The sequence below is a fragment of the Passer montanus genome, unplaced genomic scaffold (assembly GCF_014805655.1).
Source record: "Passer montanus isolate IOZ18808 unplaced genomic scaffold, ASM1480565v1 scaffold42, whole genome shotgun sequence".
NCBI classification, from domain to species: Eukaryota; Metazoa; Chordata; class Aves; order Passeriformes; family Passeridae; genus Passer; species Passer montanus.
This window is the reverse complement of record NW_024369041.1, coordinates 3,813,442-3,829,661: the sequence shown is the minus strand read 5'-3', so window position 1 is coordinate 3,829,661 and position 16,220 is coordinate 3,813,442. Positions and strand designations below refer to the sequence as shown.

Here is a 16,220-nt window from a genome sequence, read left to right as displayed (position 1 = left end):
CCATGCTCAGCATGGCCAGCAGTACCAGTGCCAGGGATTAAGGAATCACTCACACCATCAGCCCAGGATCTCTCTTAATTTTGTGCTTCTCTGGCACATTTTGTGGTCTGGGGGCTGATGCTTTGCAGAGGCTGTGGCTTTGCTGAAGGCAGCCCTGAGATTTCTCTGAAGCTTGGGAGTGTGTTAGACCAGGAGGGAACTGCACATTGCAGCCAGATCAAGGCAGCATTGTTCTGGTGCAAAGATCCACATCTCTGGAGGTTTCTGGAAGGGGAATTGCCATTGGTGGGCATCATACTGGTGGGTGACAGGCCCAACTCCCTCCTCTTTGGCCATTTCATATGTGTGACACAGGACACAACCAGGGGCAGGAGCCAGGATTCTCCAGTGCAGGGGAGAACTCCCTGCACTGCACTACACTGCAGACAAGGCTGTGAATAACCAGCTGCTGGGAAAATTTGTGGAAGAGATGCTGTGTAGCCCTGTGGCCTTGAGGTGCATGGTGCTCTGTGCAGGGTTTTTTAGCTAAAAGGTTGCAGCTGTATATGTGTGACACAGGACACAACCAGGGGCAGGAGCCAGGATTCTCCAGTGCAGGGGAGAGTGGGGGAGCTCCCTGCACTGCACGGCACTGCAGACAAGGCTGTGAATAACCGGGTGCTGGGGAAATTTCTGGAAGAGATGCTGTGTAGCCCTGTGGTCTTCAGGTGTGTGGTGCTCTGTGCAGGGTTTTTAGCTAAAAGGTTGCAGCTGGAGCACCTGGTGTTGGACCAGATTCATGGAAAGGATTAACAATGTGTGTTACTGTATGTGGGTGTGATTCATGAAGGGGCTGAAAGGTACAGAGGGTTTCTTGGCACTTTGAAATGGCTGTTACTTTTTCCCTCTAAATACAGGGATTGAAGGAAAGAGTTGCTCAGTTTGAAAAGAGGAAATGGTTTTACCTTTTTTTGTCTTGGTGCCTCAGGTGCTCCATGGAAGCCAGTTCAGCCTCTGTGTACTTTGCACAGCATCAGTCATTCAGGTGACATTTCCATTTGTCTCACTGCCAGCTGAACAGCACCTTATGGGCTCCCAAGGAGCCCACTGACATGAGTGCCCTGACTACAAGGTGTTCCTTTCCCTCTTTGGGTGCCAGCACTTTGAGCCAAGCAGCTGCTGAATGTCAGACTCTGTGGTAGACCTGGAGTTTAGCTGATGTATTCCTAAGGATGAAGCTGGGGACAAAATTCTGACCTGACATCACCACTTGTGCTTTAGTGGATTTAATTCTGCAGGCAAGTGATCTGCTCTATGTAAATAGCTGATGCTGGGTGTCCTAAACCAAAGTGGAACAATTCCTGCCGAACGTGAGCAGTGGACTTGCTGTCTGTATTTGTGTATAAATGCTTTTGCATCATGTTCATGAGTCATGAATGGCCACAGATTTTCCTCTTTTCCAGAAGGTTCTGCCACAGAAAAACAACTACATTTTATTTCTCAGGTACAATGAGCTTGCTCACTGCTCTCTGGTATCTTATTAATGAGTTATGACTGAAAATTAGGGATGCAGCCACTTTTGGGCAGGTTCATGAGCTGTGGTGCTTTGCTAAAGCCCAAAAAGATGTTATTTTTGGCAGTGCTAGAGATGTTATGAAAGAACATCAAAGATCATTAATGCATCTTTTGTAAACACTGTCTCTTACTAATCTCTGTGCTTCTGCTTCTGGCTGGATAAAAGCTGCCCACTGAGATTCCTGCTTCAGCTGCTGCCCCTTTGGGGTCTGGTAAGTGTGAGGCTTCTGAGCTGGTGCTCATTACTATTAATTAAGGAGCAGCTCTGTTCTTGGCAACCTGAGGCACAGTTTCATGAATCAAATGCAAACTGTTCTGAGCTGATCAATAAGAGTCTGTTGCTTTTTAAAACTGGAACCTCTGGTTTATAATGTAGTGATACTGGGTTACTTTATTTGTAAGTTAATTGCTATATGATCAGCCATAAAAGTGGTCCAGCAAGATCTACTTTCTCTTGGCAATCATTGTCCTATAATAGTCCTTCACTTTCCGTTTGACTGATTTGGAGGCAGATGTGTAGTTTTTCATTGGTTTTTAATTCTCCTCAGCTCTGGGAGGTGGTGACTGAACAATCTCCAATTTATTTATTGATTTGAGTTCACAGCTCTAAATTATTCTTTTATCAGCATTTATTGCTGGTTCTTCTCCTTGCTCATGCAGGAAGCTAGCACTTTTTTTTTTCTTTTTTAAAGAATGAGTTAATAGAAAACAGTTAAGTAAAGCAGCAAGTGGAAGTTTTGAGCTGGTGCTCCGCTGAGTTCCTGTCTGTCTTTTCCAGAAGCCATACTCAGGAATGAGCACAGCTTGTATGAGGGAGCCAAGGGTGAGTCACTTCTGGAGCCAAGAACTGAAGGATCAGATCATAAATTCAATCTGACTAAGTGTTTGCTGAAGTGCTTTACCAGAAGGTCTTAATATCCTTCCTGATAGTCTCTGGTGGCTTCTGTACATGCTGTTTATCACGCTGCAGTTTGGGACCCATAAAGCTGCTACCTGAAGCTCACTTGGAGCTCTTGCACAGCAGAGTTTTCTCAACACAACCTCAGCTGGCCTGGAGGCACTGTTCAGAGGGGCTGAGCAGTGCTGGGTCCCTGTTTCAATCCATTCTGCCTTTTGTTTGAGAGTTGTTACTGCTGACTGGTCTTGCAGAGTGCAGGGTGTGCACGTGCATGCTGTAAAGGTGAAAATAACACTGTTTGCATTGTTTCTGGTTCTGCACGCCTTGCTATGTTTGATGTGGACTTAGTTGGTTCCTCTTCTGCACTATTTTATACTTACAGGTTGTTTTGGGTCAGGGCAGGTGAGCCCACCAGGGCTATTCACTTTTCTTCGGGGCTCTGGGCATGATGTCCTACGGTGAAATGGCCGGGGATGTGTGGGTTCCTGTCTGCCCCCCTCACAAGTGTAACTGCTTCCAGCTCCCAGCAGAGTCTCTGGTCTTGCCCAAGTCCACTGTAGACACCAGCCATGGGTGTGTTTCAGGAGGGGAAAAGCACACTCCTGGAACAGTTGAATTTCCTACCCTACCTTTTGGAGAGTTAGGAGAAGAGAGTCTGAGAGTGGGGGAGAGAAAATCAATACGGACATCGCCTATCTGGAAAGCTGCAAGGATTTTCCTTGCCATCAGCAGTGTTCCAGCTGTGGGGTGACCAGCTGTGCCACCCCCTTGCTTGAACAGGAAGAGGAACAGGCAGAAAAGAGATCTCTCTTTTTCCAGCAGCAGCTGCATTCCTGGGTTGAGTGCCAGGGGATGATGCTGCCATGCTGGAGTCCTGCCCTGTCATTGAACAGCATTTTGTGAGAGCTCCTGCTGCAGTGCCCAAGCTGGGTCACTCTTGGTGGGAGCTTGGTAATTAAATCTTGTTGTTTCCACCCCTCGCATGCATGTAGTAATTAAAAGAGCTTGTAATTAATGGGGACTGGGGAGGGAGATCAACTGGAACCTGTCAATTTGAGCTGTGTTCTGATGGTGAAGATTTACTCAGCCAAGTAGCTGGTTTTCTTTTACAGCTTTTATGGGTCATAGCTGTACCTGGCCCTGTGAATAGCCAGTGAGGCTTGGCATACCTTGGAAAAAACTGAATTCATTAAGGATTTTAACTATCCCAGACATTTCATTTTACGTGTAAGTATCTGAGATTGCCACTCTAGTGATACAAGAACATTTAGCTTGTGGGAGGGAATCCTTGATTTAAACACATGTATATTTCCTTTAGCTATGAGAAAAGCTACTCAAATACTAATTAAAATAAAATCCATTTGTGTTCTCAAAGAGGTACATATATGTGTCCCTGAGCCAAGGATTTTTGGACATCACCGTAAAAAAACTCCCAAAAGCTGTAAAATAACTATGAAAATTATGCCTGTTTTTTTCATATTTTGGTGTTTTTCTTCCTTTTTTTTGCAACAGACACAAACAAATTCTATGTATTTGTAGGAGCCATAGCTTTCAGGTTCAAGTGGCTCCTGTGTTGGGAATCATTCCTGGCCTTCTCAGTAGTCCCTGAACAACTGAGAGAGTAACCAACCCTCTCAGCAGGAGTGGCCATGGTGGGGTCTCTGCTGGGATTTTACCAGCAACCTGCTGCTGCAACAACAACTTGAATTTGTACTTCAACGTAAATTTTACATCTTTGTTCCCAGCATCCAGAGCTCTTCATCAATCAGGAGAATTAATTTACAAATAGAAAATAGAAATAGAAATAGGAAATACAAAGCATCCAGAGCTCTTCATCAATCAGGAGAATTAATTTACAAATAGGTTTAGAAAATAATTGAGCTGTATTGGCCAGAGAGAAATCAGACTCCACAGGAGTGGCAGGAGGAATGCAGGTACTGTATGGGAGGGGATAGACTTGTCTATAACTGAGATAATTACCCCACTGAAATGACATGCCACCTCTCTGGGATTTAAGAAATGTGACATTGGAAGGGATCCTCCTTGCTCTAAGTGGCCCTGGCCCAGCTCACAGGATGGCCTTGGCCATGCCATGCACTGCAGTCCTTCCAGCTGCTGCTTTCCTGCCAGAGATGCCTGGAGGATCCAGCCTGCCCTGGAAGCTGCTCAGGCAGGCTGGATCCTGAGCAGCTCAGTGTCAAATTGCAGAGTCCAGTGGGCAAAAAGCCCAAGCCAAACTGCAAAAAGCCCAAATCAAACTGCCTTGGAAGAGCAAAATAAATTGCTGCTTTGGAAGCCTCAGTAACTTTTCCCACATCTGGGAAGCTCTGAAGCAGAGTAGTGCCCTGTGTAATGAGGCATGAAGGAGGAGCTGCCAGACTCTCCCTCAATGTCTTTTTAGAGCTGCTGGTTTTACAGCAGCCAAACTTAGCTCATCTATTCCCCCTGTCCCCTTTCCTGCAGTACCTGCTCCCTCATTCCTCAGCCTGCCCTTCCTCCTGCAGCTGCTGAACCGCACAGAGACACCAGAACATTTAGCAGGTAGCTCTCAAAGCCTTTTTAGGGGTTTTAACTGCTCGCTTCCTGCTGTTCCTAATGGAGCCAAGCAGTTAAATCCTGAACTTGAAAACCTGAAAAGGTCAAAGGCAGTTAAATTCCAGGTGTGTGGTGTTCCGAGGTTGTCCCTGTGCCTGCAGGAGCACTGGTGACAGTGTTTAGTGCACAAGCTGCCTCTGCTGAGCCCTCCCTGAAGCCTGTGTGACCCTGATCTATTAGCAGGGGCATCAGTCATCGTGCTGCTCACAGTACCAATCTCACCCTAATTGCTGAGAGGTCTGCTGAGCCCTCCCTGAAGCCTGTGTGACCCTGATCTATTAGCAGGGGCATCAGTCAGTACCAATCTCACCCTGACTGCTGAGAAGAGAATGCACAACACGAGTTTATCCAGGTAGGTGTGGTCCTAGCAAGTACCACCTTTTGAAAACAACTGAATATGGACTTGCTTTCAGCTAGTTTTCTAATTGAAAATATCTTAACCAAACATGAGGTGAACTGGAGAGATCTCAGCTGCTGGATGAATGGCAGAGAGGCTGTTTTGGGGTATCAGCTGGAAAACACCTTTACTAGGGGAAGAATATTAACAGGCTAAATCTGTACCTTAATAGCATGGAGTGACTTGATTTGCAGAAGCACTTGAATAAATCCCTTAGGAATTTATGTGAAAGGGTCAAGACAGATGACTTTAGTGAAGAATTTATGTCTTTAAGGTTTTTTATTTGCTAAGTGGTTGTTTTTTGTTTTTGTTTTAAGAATTGCCTTTACATTCTACTCTTCTCATGGATTTTCTCTCTGAAGTTTTTACAGGTAGTAATTTTATCTCAATTTCAGCCAGCTACTGCTTTTAACTGGCTGAAATGTGTATTGCCTTGTGATGTATTCCTTGTTTTGCAGTCCTAATTAGACTATTGAAAGAGTTAATAGATGCCCATTTCAGAGGCTGCTTTCGGCATCTTAATTGCAATATAAGTAATTCAAGTCTGTGTGAGGTGTACTTATCAATGTAAGGTAATAAAAGCAGCCTGAAAAGTGCTTGTAAGTGTTTAAAGGATTCTCCCTCTGACTGGTATTATGAATCTTTTCAGTTTGTGCAGGAGTCATCAGTTGTCAGTTCTGTATTGGCAGGTCAATCTTCTGATTGACACTGTGGGACCATCCTATCCCCCAAAGCTACTCCATTTCCTTTTGGATTTTAAATACTTGGGTACTTCCAGTGAAGTCTTTCCTTGATTTTGTTATTATTCTCAGTTCTGGAATGAAAAGAAGCGCTAGAATTTTATTCCATCTTGTTTGGTGTTATTTTTATGTGTATGGAGTTTATTCTGTTCATGGACTGCACAGAATTCAGTGGAAGATTGTATATCCCCTCATTCAGAGATAGGGATATTTAAAGGAGGAGGATGCTGAAGCACTTTAGTTGCTACCAGTATTTCAGACATTTTCAGATATTTTATCACTGGATTTCATTGCATATTTCTTGCCATTTTCAAGTAATAAAGAGAACTTTCATAAAGAATGATAAGACAGGAGATAGCAGCTTTCTTTAGCGTTTCAATCATGCACATTTCTTAAAAGAAAAAATGTATTGCTGCTGGGTTTAGCTTTTACAAGCTTGATGGTGGGCACAAATAAGAGAGATTTGATCTGTGTCAAAGTAATGTGACTGAACAAGGTTGAAGGGTCAAAAGGAGAAATGTTAATTTTCAGTATTCAGTTAATCACCCCTTAACAGCAAGCTGATGATACACTCTTTGATTCACAAGAAGCAATTGCTCTTCACCTTGAGGGACTCAGAGCTGAGCATCCAACCAAACAAGAGGACAGGACTTTACAGCTCTGCCACTCTCACTGTGTCACCCTGTGCAACAGCTGGGTGTACCTTATTTTATGTGAGCTGCTACATATGCCTCCCATTTCCCTCTGCTTTCAGTCCTGGATTTGGTTCAACGTACCAATGAACAATAAATTGGTTGTTCTCCAGTCTGGGAAGTAGCTGTTTCTGTGCTTTCAGCTGCTGCCACTGTTGGCATGGCAGATCTGTGTCTGAGGGCTGACAGCATTGTCAGACCCAAGTCTGAAATGGCTTCAGATGCATGGGTCTGCTTTCCCTTTTCCTTTCACCAGCCCTCAGCCAGTGCTCCCTATTTCCCCTGAGCTTTGTTTCTGCTAACTAAATTGACCAAATTCTGCTCAGGGACCCAGGTTTGTGAATTAGTTTTAGGCTGTGAAAAGCTGCAAACTGAAGAGAAGCCTTAACAGCATTTTGGGCCATTCCCCTGAATTTAAATCTTAACTGTGGATTAGCTGCTTTAGGGGATTAGGACTGTGACACACTAAACTTGCCACCTTTGGATTCCTACCTTAAGTGGTTATGAACTGAGCTGGGTCACTAATGAATGTTTTTTGCTTCATGAGGCCTGGGTCCACATGCTGACCTGTCACCTGTGCCAGTCCTGTCATGGACAGGTGTTTGCAGTTTAAACCTGTCTTTCTGATCAGTGCAATTGCTGCCTAATGCACAACATCTCTCAGTCTGCAGCATTTATGCTGCTGTGATGAACAACATCCTTAAGTCCAAGTTAATTAATCCATGTTAATGTGCACTCATTGTCCACAGTCGCCCACACTCCTTCAGAGGGTGAAGAGAACATTCACTTAACATCCCAGCAGCCACAGGAGGCACGAGGGAGTTCTGCTTCTCTACAGCTTTTTGTTGGAAGCTTCTCAAAGTATTCTTTCTCCCTGCCTTGAGCTGACTCTCCAGCATTTCTTTGTTGTGCCTTCCTTGAAGCTCTTTAAGCTGGCGTGGGCACGTGGGTGTCTGACACACACCCAGCAATGGCCTCTGTGCTTGCGAGGTGCTTTGTGAGGCTGTGAGGCTGCTCTGTGCCTGAGGTTGCTTTCTGACTCCTGCTCTAGTCGGATGATCCTGGTGAGCAGCTCTGCAGGGCAGCTCTGGGTTTGCTGGAGAGCTTTGTGCAGGAGCTTAAAGCTGCTTCTGTAGCTTTGGTCGTGGGACTCTGAGGGAGACACTCACAAAAGAGATGAGAAATCTGTGCCCAGGGCTATGGCTGGAGGATTGGAGGGAGTGCCCTGGGGGACCTGGCCTTGTGGAGTGAGGGTTCAGGTGCAATGTGTGGAAGGGAGTGACCCTCAGCATGCGTGAAACTATCTCCTACAGCCTAATGTGCTATACAGGAGAGCACCTGGGGGGAGTTAGAAGTGCAGTACATAAACCAGAGCTCTCTGTTTCTGCACGGTATGAAACAACTTTCACAAGCCTTGTCTCATGCTCTGCATGAAGGTTTATAGCACATCTTAACTTGTGCTAGGACTGACAGTGCTGAGTGTTTTAGACACTCGCACCTCCTTGTTCTGGAAGTAAGGCACTTCCTGGAGTAAGGGGTCATTTTTGTTCTCCACAGAAACAACACTTTGTCCAACAAAAGAGTTCCAGATGCATGTTTATAAAAGGTAAATCTCCCTGGGTTTTATTCTTAAATATTTTTGAGTTTCTGCTGTTCTGTCCTAATATCCTGAGCTGGGTTTGAAGTATGAAAAGTTCATGATCCAGTTGCATTGACTTGCAAAGAAAGAACTCTTCCCTATACCAATTTACCAGGTGCAAAGAAAAAAAGAGATCTGTGAAATTTTTTGCTCCTTACTGAGCTCTATTAGTGCCTGAGTAATTCTACAGATTTTGTCCCATTTTCTGTACCCCTGGATCTTTGCAAATCAGCTTGGAGGAGACTTCAGAGAGGCAAGGTTAAGAACTGCCTGGTAAGTGAAAGTGTGTAGTCAAAGTCTGCCTCAGTCTGTTCCCTTTTTCTTCTCTTTTGGGGAAAGAGAATGGCGCTGAGCTCCAGCAGCGATGGAAAGGAACACCCTTAAATGAGGGACCATTGTGAACATCAGTGCTTTAAGGAAGATGGACAGTGAGACTTGACTACCTCCTATAGACCATAGTTTTGTAGGTTATGCAGAGTGAATTGATTGCCAAGAAGTAGTCTCTGAGCCAAGTGGCTTTTTCTTTCTTATTTCAGTTCCATATTTATTGTTGCAGTAACGAAGATTGTGAGAACAGCTAATAATCTTGTTGCTGCACCAGAGTGAAGCTAGAGGGGGGTGATTATTACTGTTTTTCTGCTTGTTAAAGTGGCAGGGAGGCTGTTTCCAGCAGGGCATATCCATATCTGTCTATTTTCTACTTAATGTTTAGTGCAGTTATTAATTGTGAAGTTGCAATGTCAGGTAGGTCATGTATACCTTTATATATATATACATATACATATTTTTAAAAAATTTATATATTTATATATATTTCTATTTTTAAATATATTTATATATATACACACACATACATATATACATAACATATATACATGCACACACACACATATATATATCTATATCCATATATACACATATATATATACACATGTAGAGCTGTAGCTTTACTGATCAGACCCAAAGACCTGAGGTTGTCTGAGCTGTGAAAAGGGCTAGGCCTTGCCTAGATGTGCAGTGGAATTAGAGAGATGCATTAGAGACAAGATGATGGTGGCAGGATGGCAGTCTCACTGTAAAGATGGAAGTGGCACTGAGGGCTCTTTCAGTCTGCCTTGCTGTGGGCTCACTTATGAAAAGATTATTTTGCAATGTAATGGCAGGGAGAGTGTACAAAGCATAGAGCCAACACCTTCCTGGAGATGTTTAAGGAAAGGAGGAAAGGCATAGAGACAAATTACAGCAAGGGAAATTCTCATTAGTTATTAGGAAAGACAAATTGATCATGAGGGTGGTGAAATGTTGGAATAGAGAGCAAGCTCAGCTGACTAACCTGACCTCAGAGCACCTTGCATGGAGGGGGACATTGTACCTAGAGGAGATCAAGATTCTTTGTCTACTTACTTTTTCTATGTTTTTTGCTTCTAATTTTGACAGTTCTTGTGCCTTTTGGAGAAGTAATGTGAAAGCCCAGTTGAAGAAAATCTTTTATCTTTAATGAAGCCTGCTTGTGCCTTCTGAGCACTCCTGAGGGAACAGCCAGTGTGGAAAGTGAGGTCTGATGCTGAGTCTGGTGTGAGCAGGCTCCAGCTGTTTGTTCCCTAAATATTTCAGTGATGTTACAAATTCAGCTGATATAAATCACAGTGCTCCTTGAAATCCAGCAAATAACAAATCCCACTTTATTTTTTAGCCCCATCAGCAAGAGACAATCACCTCCTCACATTTAAACACATCCCTGAGGCAACTTCCCCAGAATTAAACACAGCCCCATGCTGCCTGTGCCCCACTCCCTGCATGCTGTAAATCCAGGAGAGGGGAGCTTTCTGTTATTTGCAAATGTGCAGTAAAGTATGTCAGGACCATCATGGAAACCATGCAAAAAGAAAACTGTGGCACAGAAGCAATCACATACTTTCTGGATCTGCTAAAACTAGCCTGGGCTGGGGGTGTCAGCCACAGCAGGATGGTGTGGGTGAATTGCCATTGCTGTCCCACTGTACTGCCTTGAGCATTCCTGCTGGGAAATGAGTTTTACAAGACTGTTTTCTTTGTTCCCACAGTGAAGGTAACATGGAAGTTGTCCCTCTGAACAAACTCCTCAGTAGCAGGTGAGGGCTGGAAGGAGGTGTGCTGTCGCTGTGTCAGAAAGCAGCAGGACTTGAGGTAATACTGCCAAATCTAACAGCAAGATTTGTGGAAACAAAACAAGCAGGGGGAGGAAAAAGTAAAAATCAATAATTATGAGCCACAGCCTAAACCAAAGTAGGAAAGAAAGATTTAGTTGTGGACAAGTTCAGGTCTGGAATTTCTTTTTTGGACAAGTTGGTATGGGTGGGACAATGGATCACAAGGCAAAAACCACAACTTTAATACGGTTTCTATGTTGCTGATTCTGAATTCAAATCACAGAGCACTTAATCACTGTTACCTATAGAGGACTGTTGACTTCTAGGCCATTAACAAAATGATATAATGTCCCAGAGAGGAAATAAAACATCCTTTGGAACTTGCCAGGTTGGGTTAAACAGCTGAGGCTGGCTCTCCTGAAGGCTCCCTGCAGCTGTGAGGTAGCTGGCACTGGATTCAGTGTCCTCAGCTCCTAAATCAGCCATGGAGCAAGGGAGCTGGAGCACTGGCCCTGTCACTGTGTCCCTGGCAGGGGCTGCCCACCTCTGGTGGCACAGAGGGCTGACAGCAGGAGCAAAGCAGCCAAGAGCAGTGCTGCTGCTGGCTGCCTGCAAATTAACACAGACTGGCTGTACCAGTCTTTTCCTAAACACTTCCAATGTTTTCAACGTGTTCATTTATTTGTTTTGGTCTACAAAACATGAAAAACAGTATCATCATCCAGAAAGAAATGCTTCAGTCCTGTTTTCAGCTGGAATACAGTGAATTTCTTCTCTGTAGCTAATACAGTGCTGTGTTTTGGACAGTTGGTGTTTTAGACTTTATCAGCCTGTGATGCTTTACTTATTGTGGGACTTGGAATGAGAACCAAACATCAAACTTTTCATGGCACATTTTAACCACAGCTGCAGTTTATCATCAGGCAATGGTAAATAAATAGTATGGGGCAGCAGGGGTGGGTGGTTGATTTTCACCCATTTTTCAGTTTCTCAGCATTCAGACACACTCAACATTTTGTAAAGCTGCTCAGTATTGTTACTGGGTTTTTCTCCATTGTTTTAATAATAAATTAAAACCATATCTTCAAGCATCCTGTCTTTGTCCCATCATTGTTCTGATAGTTTCAAACCATGTGAAGACCCCTCTGCTAATATGAATGGCAGGTTTCAGTTCTGTGGAGCTGCTCTGCATGCTGGAAGAAATGAGGGTGGAAAAGGGCAAAATTGACTTTCCCAGTCATGTTTTGCTGTGATGTGCTCAAATTTCTTCTGTGGCACTTGGAATCAGGGCTCAGTGGCAAAGAAAAGGAGCAGAAAGGTGTGTGCACACAAGTGGGTTATGAAGGTGGACCAAAATCTGAGGACACCTGGACTTAAACATTACGTTTACAGAGTTAGGTCAGGTTTTGCTTTTAGATGTACCTGTTTTTGCCTTTGCCTCAGAGAGCAAGGGAAGACAGAATCATTGCTACTTGAGAGAATTAATTTTTTTGTTTTAATTTTGTCATTTACCATAATAACCTGCAGCTAGAGACAGTAGATGTGATACAGATTTCTGGGAATGAATAAATAATTAGCAGAAATATGTGGGCTATGCTTCTACAAAGCTTATTTGTATTTCAGACCAGGACAGAAGCAAGTTCACAATTGTTCCTGCACCAGAGCTGTCTTGTCTCCTTGTCAACAAAACTCCCATGTCTTTTCTTGGCCCTTCCTCTATTGTGTGCATGCAACAGTTCCTCTGCTGGGGAAAAGAGAAACTTTGGACTTGTGTTTGCATTAAAGATTTTGTTTTACATTTGCACCAGCTTTTCTGTACAGAATTCTTTACTCCCTCTGCTCTAAAATGCCAGCATTTCCCTTTCCTTGGACTTGTTTCTTTTGAAGAGCATTTTACAATGTTACATAGAAGAATGCAACCCAAAATTAAACAGTGTGCCATTGCCTCAGTGTATTGCTTTTCTTGCAGCTCAGACCAGGTTATCTCTGGCCAGCAACAAGGCAATGACATGAGAACCTAGAGCTGACTGTACAGTGGTATTTTTTATTATAGACAGAATAATAGGCTCAACTTTCTGCCTAATGCCCTTTCTTTGCCACACCCTTCTTACCTTCTTCTGTTTGTATAAGATTAGTGAAGTATAGAGAATGTTTAATTAAGTTTAATTGCATGACAGCTTAAAAGTGGGAAGGTAATTACTCATTTAATTATTGTGCTGCTTCGTGCTTAAGGTGTGTGTATAATTGCTCTTTTTATAAGGACAGTCAACTTTGCAAGCTTGCATGAAATTATAACAGCCCCACACCTTTTTAAAATGAAACCAAGCAAGGGGAGAGGTGCATTCTGTTACCCCAGGGCATTCTCCCTTCTCCTGTCAGGTTTGAATGGTGTTGCCCTCCCTCCATGACACTTTTGCTCTGGGAAGGACTGTAACATTAATCACAAAACCCATTCTCTTTTGCCTATTTTTCATTAACAGTTGTACAACATGCTGAGAACTTGGGATTGCAGACATGCCAGTGTAGATTATTATTTCCTATACTGTCTTCCTTAATTATTTCTACAGTGGCAACCCAATGTATCATGGAATTTGACCGTGTTACACAGTCAAAGGTTAAGTGACTCCTAGTTATGAGTGCTAATAGGAAGAGACTTTTCCAGTGTGCATAAAGATTCTCAGAGGTGTCTGAACAACTGCCCTTCTGTGCAACAGCTCAATTCTCTTCTGGCCTGACTAGTACTAGCAGTGAGGCTGAGACACTGAGGTTTGGGCAATCCAATAACGCCTGGAGCATCTACTCACGATGTCCAAAGAAATAATTCCCTGAAGTCACCAGAGTGGAGAGAAGTGGAGCAGTGAAGGAGAAAGCCAGCTATTCAAACACAATCACTTTTGTAATTGCAAGGGGACTCAGTCCAAGGTAGCTGCAGGCTCTAAAAGATTATTTTTTGTTTAAATAGCAAACAGTTAGATTATATGAAATCCCAGTGCAATAAGTCCCTCTGTGGCCATTAGGCAAGCCATAGAATTCCCCAAACTCTCTCAAGGTTACTGTCAAATTATTTCTGTGTTGATGAGTTCTTTTCCCTTTCCCAAGTGAGAGGCTGTGTTTGGCAGGGGGTCTTTATGGTCAGTCAGTGCTTTTCTGTGGTGGCTGATGTGACACAGCTGTCACAAAGCCAGCACTGTGTGACAGCTCCTGCCAGAGAACCAGAGGGCTGGAGCTGCAGACACCCAAAGGACTGTCCCCTTGGGGCAGTCCAGAGCCCCTGTGGGGCCCCTCCTGTGCAAAGGAGACTATTCCTGCTCACTGGCAGCAGCTTTCAGCCTTTCCAGTCTCTCACACATCTGCCATCCTTTGATACCCAGAGCTCCTCCACTGCTCCAGCATTCCTCCTGCAGCTCAGATTTTGATTCTGAAGCAGTACCTGAAGGAGGTGATTTGGCCTTTCAGGAGCTCTTTGGGAGCTGCTGGCATTCAGACCATACATTGTGAATCCTATGGCTGTTATGGAAACTTTTGTCAGCAAGATAAAGTTTAGTGATAAGGCAGTAAGCACATTTATGGCATGAGCTGTAGGGTAAGAAAATTTTAGTGAAAATAACATGACATCCTTCCTTGCCTCATCTTTTTACTGCTGTCAGAGGGGGAAAATACATTATGTTTCCTTGAAAGAAAACAAGAGAGCACCAAACATGTTATTTGGGTATTTCAGCTTCTGTCAGATATTTGAAAGACCCGTAGGTACATATTGCCCAGTGATAAATATCTCCTACTGGTCTGTCTGCTGGGGGAGTGGAGAGGCAGGATTTGGAGGGTGGTGACCTGAGGAAGCAAGTTTCTTTTCATGGTCTGGAAAAGAGAGTGGGACTGAAAGCAGCATGAAAAGTGGGATAGGGGAAGAGGAGGAATCCAGAATCAGTAGGACTCCTGATGTGTTGGTAGAGACAAGGAAATTACTGCTTTGCACAGGGCTGTGCCAGCCTCTGGTGAGGCCCAGAGCTGCTGGGAGAAGCATTCCTGGTAACACAGCTCTGTGTAAGCACTGACTGCTGGCACCACAGGATACAGCCCGTTCTCTGCTGCCTGCGAGCCAGCATCTCCCAGCTCCTGATGGATCTGGACAGAGCTGTTTTGGGAAATGTCCTCTCTAAGGCAGCAGGCTTCTGAGCCAGCAGAGCCAGAGCAGAAATGTAATGCTTGGCAGAGGGTAACGTTTACAGCCTAATAATGCTGTTAGGTCCATGTTGAATTTTTTTTTTCTAGAAGAAACTGTGAGGAGGAATAGGGAGACTCTGCAGTGGAAAAATGAATTTTTGAATTATTTTTTCTTTACATTTCAATTTTAATTTTTTAAAAAATTCTGCTTTTAATTACCTGAAATAAAAGCATAGCCATGGGGTGTGCAGAGGTGTGGGAGCAAGAGAAGTTGTGCTTAGTGAATGATGAGGTGATGAGGTAACTTTGGGCAGAACTGACCAAAATGAGTGACATGTGGATGCCATTAATGCCATTAATGTCGAATTAACCTCACATGAAGACTGTTTGGTTAATCAGCTGCTTCATTTGATGAGCATCAGGTGATCTTGATTTTCTTCCACCTGAACCTCATCTGCTGATTTGGATCACCAGGTAATCAAGTGCTAATGTAATCAGCTGTGTGGCCTGGGCAATTATAGTCTGGAAGGTTCTGTTGACCATTCAAGGGCTGTGGTTCTCCAGACCTGGATGTTTTATTTGTCCTGAAGAGCTTTCTTCTGTGTTTAAAAGGACCATCCCATCTCTCCCTAGGTGTAGCCATTTATCTAAAAAGTGCCCTGGCAATCAGCCATTGCCTGCTGTGGTGGGTACAGCCTCACTGCATGGACAGTTACAGGTAAGGAACAGGAGCTGGAAATGTGCTGGAATGCTTTGCCTGAATCCTCAATTTGACTTGTTTGAATGAATGGGGTTCATTTTTTTCAGAAGAAAAATAATTAAAATCTTTCTTAATGGGTGTTTTGCAGATAATAATAGTGTCACTGAGTCAAGAAATTTAATATAATTTTTAGTTAAACTGTGCCTATCCTACAGGCTTTTTCTCCCCATTTTTTTTTTTTTAATTTGGTGCAAAGAAGAACTCCTTACCTCAACTGAGGAGGCAAAATGGCAACTAAGACTTTTTTTCCTCCAGGAAAGGAAAACTTTCTCTTATGCTTCGTGTTGAAAATACAAAAAGAAGTTGATAAATTCAGTGCCTCAATGCCAGTAATTTGCTTTCTTGGAAATGTCACACAGACTTAGTATAAAATCTTGAGTTTGAAAACCTACAGAGAGAAGTCTTTATAGATGTTTTTATCATTATTATACATGGTTTCTTCAAAAAAATGTAGCAATAACATGTTGGAAAAAGAAAGGTCAAGCGAAAGTGGCTCCATGTAATTTTGCTCTTGGAAAGCATAAAACATAACTGGAATTTCCAGCACTCCTATGGAGATGGGTACAGTTACCTGGGGGTCTGAAAGAGTGTAGGGATGGGATGTGTGGTAACAGACTTACTTTTTGGGAGAAAATGGATTAACCTTGCACTATGA

General features: G+C 43.5%; 1 long non-coding RNA gene across 2 annotated transcripts in view; it reads left to right on the top strand.

The window, feature by feature from the left end:
- Nucleotides 1-15,370: 15,370 nt before the first annotated feature.
- The window catches only part of LOC120507275, a 41,932-nt gene continuing 41,082 nt past the window's right edge, over nucleotides 15,371-16,220 (top strand). For both annotated transcript variants that reach the window (XR_005628712.1, XR_005628711.1), the window contains exon 1: nucleotides 15,371-15,523. This is a non-coding gene — a long non-coding RNA (uncharacterized LOC120507275). The remainder of the gene's footprint in view (nucleotides 15,524-16,220) is intronic.